The 10,615-nt window shown below is 46.7% G+C and overlaps 1 protein-coding gene across 1 annotated transcript in view; it reads left to right on the top strand.

Moving 5' to 3' along the window:
- Positions 1–3,380: 3,380 nt before the first annotated feature.
- The window catches only part of BDNF (brain derived neurotrophic factor), a 61,393-nt gene continuing 54,158 nt past the window's right edge, over positions 3,381–10,615 (top strand). The window contains exon 1 of the mRNA XM_040258921.1: positions 3,381–3,633. The gene's annotated coding sequence lies outside the window, so the exon portion shown is untranslated. The remainder of the gene's footprint in view (positions 3,634–10,615) is intronic.

Genomic DNA, 10,615 nt, shown 5'->3' with positions numbered 1-10,615 from the left:
TGCCAGCTGTTCTAGTCTTAGGGCAGCATCTGCTGGCTAATTCATGGAGCGACAAAAAGTGGCAATTTGTGGACAATCTGAACAGTCGGAGGGAACTGTTACACTGGCGATTATGAAGGTGTGTGGCATCCTTTTATGATGACCTATCTCAGGTCTCCAGGAACTGGCAAGTCTAGAACTGTCCCTAATGAGGTCCGACAAGCATTTGTAGAATATGTACTTTGGCTGGATCCAAGTATAATCTAGGTTGGCTCTGGAAACATCTCTTGAGCCATCAGCAACTCAACACTGGGCTTACTTGTAGTAATAACAACCCAGTACCAATGGAGACTCCAACGAACAGAAGTCCGTATACAGAATTGGGAAGTAAAGCCCGTTTTCCATAAGGAAGGCATTTCTGGGATGGGAGGGGGGAGGGGAGAGGACCTTGAAGCAGCCACTGAATGCTAATCTTCTCTTGCTTCTAATCATCCTATCGCGTAACTGAGGTTTATTCACCTAAGGAAGCACGAATGTCATTCAGACACAGCACTTTTGATCGGCATAAGGAAACTAGAAATTGGAAAAGGTTGGATGGTCTGAAACTTAAGAGCTATCCACCATCTTCTGCAGCATCTCTCTGCCTCATCCCTGCAGTCGATAGCGCCGCGGTCAGGGCCTGTGACGCCGTTGGTGGGCTTCCCCTTCGTGGGAACTCTGGGTGGAGAGTAACATCTTGGTGTTGGTGCCAAAACGACGAAACCTGAAATGCGTCTGGGGACTTTCCAGGGCACTTGCGCTCCTCAGAGCGACCGGCATCTCCATAACAACTGGTTTACAGTCGTCTTCCGTTCCTCTGCTCGGCTGTGGAGGCGCCGACTGGGGGTAGGCAAAGGGCAGCTTCAATGGAAAGCTACGTTGGGTTAGCGCCTCCCTAGGCCGCGGGGACGCTGCGGATGACCGGGTTATACAGCTCGTTGCCTGAGATTTCGCGAGCTCTCCGCAGGTCTCCAGCAGAGAGCCGCGCCCCCTCCCACCTCTTCCTCCTTTACCTTTATTTTACACATGGGGTTGGGGGGGGGGTGTCGAGGGAGGTGCGGGTGAGGGGGTGGGGAGGTGGTTTGTTTTCTTTTGCTTTTTTCTCTTCTCCTTGAAGTTCATTCTATCCCTTCTAAGTTACTTTCCGCCAACACGTGACCTCTCCAGCGGGAAGCGCGGGTGCTAACCGCGGGGCTTCCTGGGAGAGCCCCCTCTCGCGGAGCTCGATCCCATCTCCGGCTTCTCGAGCGCCGCTCCGCTTCCCCGTCGCTCTCACCCGGGCACCCTGATGGCCCGGGAGCCCCCGGATGATGCGGAAGCGACTCCGGGGAAGAAGCACCGAGCGGACGCGGAGCGTCAAACCGCTGCGGATGCACCCCTCCCTGCCTTTGCCCGCGGCTCCACACTTCGCGGTGCGCCATGCCGACCTAGCTGCGCACCCGCGCTGTTAACTCACATTGGAGAAGCCATAACCATTACAGCAAACGCACGCAGAACTTCCTTCAACTCGGCCGCTCGAGAGCTCGATTTACACAGGTTCCTGTGGGCAACTAGTGGCTCGCTCGGGTGCCTCTCGCCGAGTCATCAGTCCCTAAGAGGGAAAGGGAAAGTTGCCGGGCTCCTGCGCGCTTCCACGCATGTGGTTGTTCCCAAGGACAAGTCACTCACTCACACCCCCTCCCCGCTTAGCCCCCATCGCCCCCCTGCTCCGACTTGATCGTCACTCACGACCTCATCAGCTGGAGACCCTTAGTCATGGGGGGAAGGGGGAGGGGTACGAACTTTTCTAAGAAGTTTCCTTTTTACCAAAGGAGTCACAGTAAGTTGGTCACGTAAACAGCACGGATAGTCGTCGTCGATGCCGCCCCCCGCTTTCGCCCCCCTCCCCCTGCGTTTTTCTGGAATTATTAAAGCGGTAGCCTTCTGGCGCTGATAAGCAACAAGTTCCCCAGCGGTCTTCCCGCCCTAGCCTGTCTAGGCGAAGGTTTTCTTACCTGGCGACAGGAAAATCTCCCGAGTCGAGCTCAGCTTTGCCAGAGCCCCAGGTGTGACCTGAGCAGTGGGCAAGGGAGCGGTGTGCAGGCTGGGTTATTTACATGAGGGTACCCTGAAACTCCCCCACTTTCCCCGGGAACTTTCTGTGCCAGGACCCAATGACCGGCGGTTGGAAGGCAGCCCTGGGAACCACCGCTATATAGCAGGGCACTTGGGCAGTCATTGGTAACCTCGCTCATTCATTAGAATCACGTAAGAACTCAAAAGGAAACGTGTCTCTCGGAGTGAGGGCGTTTGCGTAAATCTATAGGTTTTTCAACATCGATGCGACTTGCTTTGTCTTCTGTAGTCGCCAAGGTGGTTGAGAGTTTAAGCTTGCGGATATTGCAAAGGGTTATTAGATTCATAAGTCACACCAAGTGGTGGGCGATCCACTGAGCAAAGCCGAACTTCTCACATGATGACTTCAAACAAGACACATTACCTTCCAGCATCTGTTGGGGAGACGGGATTTTAAGACACTTGAGTCTCCAGGACAGCAAAGGCACAATGGTGAGTAGCAATAAACCCTGCATTATAATTGAAAAATCTTGACATGTTGCTTAACAACGGGCATATCACAGCTCTTCCTAGCACTTCACACGCCAAAGAACAGCAGCTACTCAGGCCAGGAGAATCGGGTTTTTACATAGTGCAACTTTAATTGGAATCATTTGAGATTTAACACAGCAATGTGGAACTGCGTGGAACAAACTTGGAGTTGGAGGGAGGGTGTGTGTGTTATATTAGCTGTTCAAGGCTGATGCTTCTCTCCCAGCCTTCTTGCATTCCATTCTTTGCTTCTATGTGTGTGATATATGAGCATATTCTATGATTTATATGTGGGCATGTAATTGACATTCGCAAGAAGATTAATTTCCATCTTAAAACAATAATGCTATTAGAGTTTGTGGTCAGGGGGTGGAGTGGGGGTAAGGATAGGATAAAGACTGGGAGTTTGGGTGCAGATGGGGGTGGGGTTGGTGGGAGAGAAATAAGTCAGAAGGGCATATTGCCGGTAATGAAATGGGTAAGCCTCTCATAGGAGAAAAGGGTCTCATCAACATGTGATCAACTATTAACAGGATGGCTTTGGCAAAGCCATCCGCACGTGACAAAACGTAAGGAAGTGGAAGAAACCGTCTAGAGCAATATCAAATATCACTTAATTACAGATTTTTTAGTCTTTTCCTCCCGCCGCGCCGGGTGTGTAATCCTGGAGATACTAGCCCATTCAGCACCTTGGACAGAGCCGACGGATTTGTCTTAGGTGGTGGTACCCCAGGTAGCTGTCTCGGCCCCGCAGTAAGCCAGCCTGTGTCGCCCTTAAGAAGCGTCTTTTCGGAGGTTCGGCTCACACTGAGATCGGGGCTGGAGAGAGAGTCAGATTTTGGAGCGGAGCGTTTGGAAAGCGAGCCCCAGTTTGGTCCCCTCATTGAGCTCGCTGAAGTTGGCTTCCTAGCGGTGTAGGCTGGAATAGACTCTTGGCAAGCTCCGGGTTGGTATACTGGGTTAACTTTGGGAAATGCAAGTGTTTATCTCCAGGATCTAGCCACCGGGGTGGTGTAAGCCGCAAAGAAGGTAAGCACCGGGGCGGGGACCCCTGCAACCCCAATTTTTGAGCTATTTTGACGCTCGATCTTCCCGAGAGGACGCGCGGTGGAGGGGAGGAAGTAGAAGGAGAGTGTGAGAGGGGGGTTGTTTCTTGCTATTTGCCCAGTTTGAATTGCCCTAGGTGAGAGCCTTGGGGTAAAGCGAGAAGGGGGGTGGGGAAGCTCAGTTTTCCTGCGGATATAATGAGTTTAGTTAACTTGGACCTGCAAATGTCTGATTCAAATGTAAGATTTCTCTTTTTCTCCCCTTCATCTCCTTCTTTTCCGTTCTCTGCTGGTGTGTGTGTGTGTGTGTGTATGTGTGTGAGTGTGTGTGTGTACAGTAGGTTCATTGCTAATTATGAAGCTTTTACCCAACATTCGATTTCCTAAATTTTGACTTTGTACCATTTAGAATTAGGCGGTGGAGGTGGTGTGTGGTGAGGAAAGGGGCGGTGGAGGTTGGGAGAGGGTAGGAGGTAACGCTAAATCTCCAACACAAAATACATCAAGGTAATTTCAGCTCTTCTAGGCAGAAGGATTCATTCTCTCTGTATCCCTTCCTCCCTCTCTCTCCCCCTCCCTCCTTCCCGCCCCCCCTTCCACCCCGCCCCCTCCTCCTGCCTCCGTCCCTTCCTTTTTCTCTCTTTCCCACCGTCGCCCTCGCGCCTGGCTGGATGTTTCTGTTTCTGTTTTTTTTTTTTTTTCACCCCCCTCTTGCCTTCTTTCCTCCCTCCCGACGAGTTTCGGGTGCTGGCTTAGAGGGCTCCCGCTTTCTCAAGGGAAGGGGAGCCTCCGAGACCGCGCTCCGCTCCCCCGCCGGACTGGATGCCTCTCTGAGCCCAGGTCCGAGTCAGTCGGGGTAACTAAGGAAAAGGGGGCCTCTACTTGGGAGGAGATGTCCTTTACGGGCCGAAGAGCCAGGGAGCGGGCCGGGGAATGGGGTCTGGGCGGCTGGAGGAGGAGGAGAACACGAGTAGCTCCGTGCGGCGGCTGGACCCAGCCACCAATCAGCTGGGTGCACAGACCGCCCAGCCACCGCGAGGTTGCACCCGGAGGCGCGTGTGGAGGGCGGCCCGCTCGCCGCCGCCCGGGTGGGCCAGGGGGCGGGGGTGGTCAAAGCTGCTCAGAGCCTCCCAGTCCTCCGTTCCACCTTCCCTCCTCGGTCCCGGGGGGGACAGAGAGCGGCCGGAAAGCGCGACAGCGTTGTCTTGCCTCCCCTCTGGGAGTCCAGGGACTTGCGCGCCCCTGCGCAGGGGCCACCATCCTCTCCACACTCCTACAACCCTCAACCTACCCACTTCCCGGCCCCTTTGTTCCGGCCTCCGAGCCAAGCCGGGTGGTAATTTTCACCCCTGGGCTTGTGCGTTCTGGACTCCTCCTTCCTGGATCAGCCCTCTTTAATTAAGAGACAAGGCTTGAGGTGGGGGTGGGGGAGCGTAGGGGAAAACCTATTTCCGAAACTCACTGGACTGTTTTAGCGAACGAAAAAGAAAGAATTCCAACTCTGCTCAGGTGAAAAGAATGGATTCATAGGCAACGCGAGGATATTGTGGCGATTTAGAAGGAAAAAAAAAAAAAAAAACAGGCACTAGGATCAGATGACGGTGATAGGCTGCTACGCACACAAAGGGAGCGTTGGGCAGGGTTTACGGAGCAAGCCTGCAGCGAATGGGGCACAGATTGTTCCGAGATCCAGTCATTTTCTCAGTCAGATCTACGCGCAGGGAGGGGAGGGGAGGGGCTGGGAGGGGAACGGGGCGGGAGGGGCTGGGCTTGGGGGCGGGGGGATTTCTGATCAGTCTGATGCAATTCCAAGCGTGCTGCAAAGGAACTCCAAGGAGTCCGCATCACCGTCGCCGCCCACCCTTCCCAGATGGTGCTGTTTTAAATACGGATCTGCAGGGCTGAACGCAGAACTGGGAGATTTATTGCAAAATCCCGAGAAGGGGGGAAACGGGGAATGGAGGGGCAGAATTTAAAGGTGCAACACTTGCTTTTCCCCAAATCAAGCGGCAACCGGTCGGCATTTTTTTTTTTTCCTCGTCTGCCTGTCTCTGGATTCTAGTTCACCAAGGAAGAGGTGTAAATATTGTGACATTTTGAGGCGGTTTGATGGATGAGAAAAAAATCATCTGTCACTCTAAATTGCAGAGTTCCTGTCTCCTCGAAATGCTTTGCTAGCGAATACTCGCTGCTGCCTAATACAGTTGCTAGGGCTTCAAATGAATGCACCGTTAAGGGAATATTATCCTTTTAGTCGACTTGCCAATTTATCTGACAGTCAAATGGAGAAAATTGTAGATTTCGAGTCTTCGAGAGACAAGGAGGGAAAATGCTTACCTAATTCTTGTAACCTCGAGATCTTTCATAACTTAAACCTCAAAAGTGTCACGTCATCCTCTCTCACACGCGCTCACATACATATCCTTGACTTCTAGGTGAAATGGTTTCGCCTGGTGTTGTGAAAATGAGTATCACTTTAAGAATAGTGCACCTGATCCTCACTGTTTATGTATATTTACATGGAGCTCTTCGGTAGGAACGCAAGAAATTTCAACTGTCCTGTTTGAAACTAGAGAGAACATTAGAAGGTGTTAAAGAGGAGAGGGGAAGAAAGAGGAAGGGGGTATTTTTGACCTTAAAAAAAGTGAACAGTAAACTAGCCTACTTTTGTGCCCCCTGGTCTTGCATGTTAATATTTCTGTGTGTGAGACTTTAGCTTGGTCTAGCTCCCCCAATGGAATATATCAGTATTGATTCAGATGAAAATATATTCATTTTGCCTGTAGCTTTTTCAGTGTCATTGATAGTAAGACCTACAACACAGCAATTTTTGGAGGATAGAAGAGAATGTCTGAAAGAGCTTTGCAAACTGGGAAGAAGACACTCCATAAGGGGGAGGTATCACTATGTCATTCTCTGCCTACAGCATTTCCATTTCAACCAGAGTGCTAGTTATTTTTAAATATCGTCTAATGTATATGGTAAGGCAGTAAATGGGATTTTAAAAGCAAGTTCTTGTTGGCTTACAAAATATTGTTTGTAAAATTGCCTATCTGTAAATTGGAAAGAATACCTTTAAAAGATCTAAAATCAAAATTCACATGCTGCTTCGTTCATTTGCCAGACTCTTTCCCTCTCGAATCTGTAATCTGTATTCTTAATAAGAGGAGAAGCTAGTGAAATTTAGTTTCTTTCCTTTTCCTGGCCTGTCCTCTAGGGGAAGCTTAGTAAGAAACAACATTCCAGTATTAGGCAATGTGAGAGGCAAAGGCCTGGATAACCACAAAATAGATAATAAGCCACAAAAACCAACAAATAGAAATGAGGAAAAAATCATCACTGTGGCATGATTTACAAAGGATTTTTATTTCTAATTCTGTGATTGAGGGACGAGGCTCCAACTTGCTCAAATAACATTCATTTAATCAAACTGCTTACAGCATGTCAGTTAAAATGATGTCTAACTGAACATAGTTTTTATTAAATATACTTCTATCAAAAGCCAGGAGAGCTAATCCTTTTCTTTAATTAGGAAAAGCTAATCTAACCATTTAACTGATTCTAGTGAATATGAACTGATATAATCTGATTTTAAGATTCTGCTTAAAACTAAATTTGTTCTAAAAAGCACTGACTTGCCAGAAAAATATCTATTTTTGTAGCTCTCTTTTCACTCTATGGATAATTTAATGAGTTGCCTATTTTAATTTTACAACTGCTACCTCAGAAGTATCTCAAATTATCTTTCTTTGGCTGGTGTCTTTCTCTGCTGATCTGCTACTGCTGTGTGTATGTGTGTGTGTGCACTTGTGTGTATGGATGTGTTTGTGTGTTTCTAGAGAATTTAACAAGCGGTGAGTCTCTTAAATTTACATGCCATGATCCGTGTAAAGGATACTTCATGGCATTTAATAAATAACAATAAACATTAACATTTAGTGAGAGCTTACCGATATTGAATCCTATGGAAATGGGGAGAGGGGCTGTTGCTTTTAAGGGGAGAAAGATTCAATTCTTAAACAATAAAAAGAAATTTTCTCTCCTCTTTGGCCAAAGAGTGGCCATAATTTCAAAAATATTAAATCTTCTTTTACTTTGGATGTTAAAGCTACTGCTTGAACAAGTGTGTCTTGAGAGAAACAGGTAGTCCCTAAAGACTAATACCCCCAAACACCAGGGTGCAAGTCAAAATGTCAAATCTTTATCCCTGCCTCCATTGTCATTTGGCAATTTTTGGAGTGTTCATTCTGAGTTTTCTAAGGTTCAGATTGTCGTTTCCCCTTTTTTCTAACATTCTAAAAGCGTCCTATAAAGAATTCTATATAATGCAGACTTTATTTGTATTTGCTAGTAATAATACTTCATACGCACATAGCTGTTTGAAAGTTCTTCACAGGTTTCCTAATCTGATTTCAGCCAGGAGGGAAGAGTAGGAATTATCAATGACCTTTCACAAATGAGGAACCTCAGGTTCAGGGTTTCCTAAGAGCACATTGGCAGTAAGAGGGGAAGACTGACTCAGAATCTTTCTTCAGATTTCAAGGACCACACTTTCAGCTCTCCAGCCCATGCTGCCTCAAACCCCACTCTGGCATCTGAGGGGCTTGTAGGCATTATTTGCTCTTGTTTTGATTTCTTTAATTTAAAAAGGGGGGAAAGTTATCTACAAATCATTCCCACAATTCTATAGGCCTACTGAAAAGTTTCTGCCAGTCTCTGACCTTTTCTTCCTAAGCCATTCTTTCACTCTCCCATAATTGGAGGCTCAAAGAAGGCAGGGATATTTCTGGGGCTGACACACTGTCTAAGGAACAGTCACTAATTCCCCCCAAAACAACACAGAATAAGAGGAGCTGAAGACAAAAAAGGACTCTTGTGAGTTTGTTGAATCTGGGGCCTGGGAAGGTTCTCAGGGGTCATTTCTGATGCGTGAATTTATGCTGGCTTATTTTCTTCCTGTTGTTTAGTTGTCCAGTTGTGTCCAACTCTTTTGCAACCCCATGAACTGCAGCCAGTCAGGCTTCTCTGTCCATGGGATTTCCTAGGCAAGAATGCTGGAGTGGGTTGCCATTTCCTTCTCCAGGGGGCCCTTCCTGACCCAGGGATCGAACCCATGTCTCCTACATTGGCAAGCAGGTTCTTTACCACTGAGCCTCCTGGGAAGCCCTGTTTTCTTTTAATCCTCTGGAATTTCATCTTAGTGTTGAATGCCTGGGATCTTGCTTCTCTTGGTAGATACTCTGATATTTATGGGGATTGTGAGCTTAACAGGCCATTTTCCATTTGCCCAAGAGGAATCCTTTCTATAGAGACTCTAATGTTCATAATTTTATTTTGTAAGCATTAACTGACAATCTACTATGTGCCAGGAACTATGCTAAAGTCTGGAAATTCAGCAGTGTGTAAGACTGAAAGGTACTTAGCTTGGTGGACTTACAGCTTAGAGACCTGATTTGTCCTTTAATTTCCCTAGAAGAAGACAGACTTCTGGATTCTTATCTTTTCCAAGAGAACACAGTGAAGTAGATTAAAAGCCTGAGTTCAAGCTCTGCTCCCAACTAATTGACAGTAGCTAGAAAAATCAATTAGTCCCCCTTGATCCATATTTCCTCACACAGAAAACAAGGAGGATGTTCTTAGGATAAACTCTAAGTTCCATTTTAGCTCCAAGTTTGAGTGATATGATGGCTAACTTATTTCTTGGGCCTAAGTTACCCTAATCTTTGATGATGTACAATTTTGGGTGTCATCAATTTTTAACTTGTTTGTTAGGAAGTACATTATGAAAAATCAAAGCAACTTATTTGAATCTAGCATAGAAAGAATCTGGATATTGAACCAATCATTTTTGAGAAACAGACTTGGAAAGTTTTCATCTGAATGATGATCTCAAACTTCTGCAGGTTATTTTTTAAAGGGATGGGCTGATGAGAGACTCACTAACAAATTAAATGCTTATTTTCTTTGTGCCAGCAGAAGTTCTCATTTTTCAGGTCATTTCCTTTTAAAATCAAAGATATTACACCCTGAAATTGTCTGGGCCTCATGAATAATGCATTATATACACATGATAATAGGTAATTAGATGGACCAACCAGGAGAAACATGAAAGGGAGCTGGTAGCCCAAGGATTGCAGAAGGTGTGTGGGCATTTTGACATCCAGGAAATGCTATAGGTCTGTCCTTAGCTAACTCAGCCTGGTGGAGATAATTAAGAAAAATGTGGGTGTAGAAAGGCTGCAAGCCATTCCTTGGGATTGGCTAGATCACTGCAGTAGTTCAAAAACAATTGGCACAGCCACCCACACTGGACATGATTGCCCTTTGATGAGGCAGCTATTGACTTTTATAAAGATGCCATATTTAAAATAAGTTCTGATGCACTCAGGATGACATGCATCATTCTCGAATTCTATTTTAGACAAATGGGAAAATATGTTCCAAAGTATTAATTTAAAAATAAAAAACTTAAAAGTCGAGTTGCTAAAAATCAACAGTTTAGCAGTGTGTGACCTCCAAATTTACCTTCAGTCCGAGCTAGGAGAAACCTGTGGCCTGTGTGAGGCATTTTTGAACATTTTCTGGATCACCCCAGGAGGTAGAAAGTACTTTGCCACTGTTTTTAACCTCTGAGTGAATGTTAAATGCACTTAAAAACCTTCTCACACTGGAAAAGGGAAACCCAATCAATTGCCTGTAACAGCAGAAGAAGATGCTTTGAGATCTTTGTGCCCAGAGTGCATGCTATGATGTTATGGAATTCAGGATTCCTTCAGAGTACGCTAAACCTCACACCCATCAGCACCAGCAGGACAGAAAGGCTCCATAAACATCCAAAGCCTGTGAGAGAGGACATTACAGGGCCAGTGAATGGGAAGAAAGAGAGGGAACATGGGAAAAATTCAGCCAAAACAGGGTTAGTATTAGAAACTAACCAAACAGGGGTAGTATTAGAAACTAACCAA

Source organism: Oryx dammah, unplaced genomic scaffold (genome assembly GCF_014754425.2).
Source record: "Oryx dammah isolate SB20612 unplaced genomic scaffold, SCBI_Odam_1.1 HiC_scaffold_17, whole genome shotgun sequence".
Classification (NCBI taxonomy): domain Eukaryota; kingdom Metazoa; phylum Chordata; class Mammalia; order Artiodactyla; family Bovidae; genus Oryx; species Oryx dammah.
The sequence above is the reverse complement of the archived record's forward strand: the minus strand, read 5'-3'. Positions and strand labels throughout refer to the sequence as shown.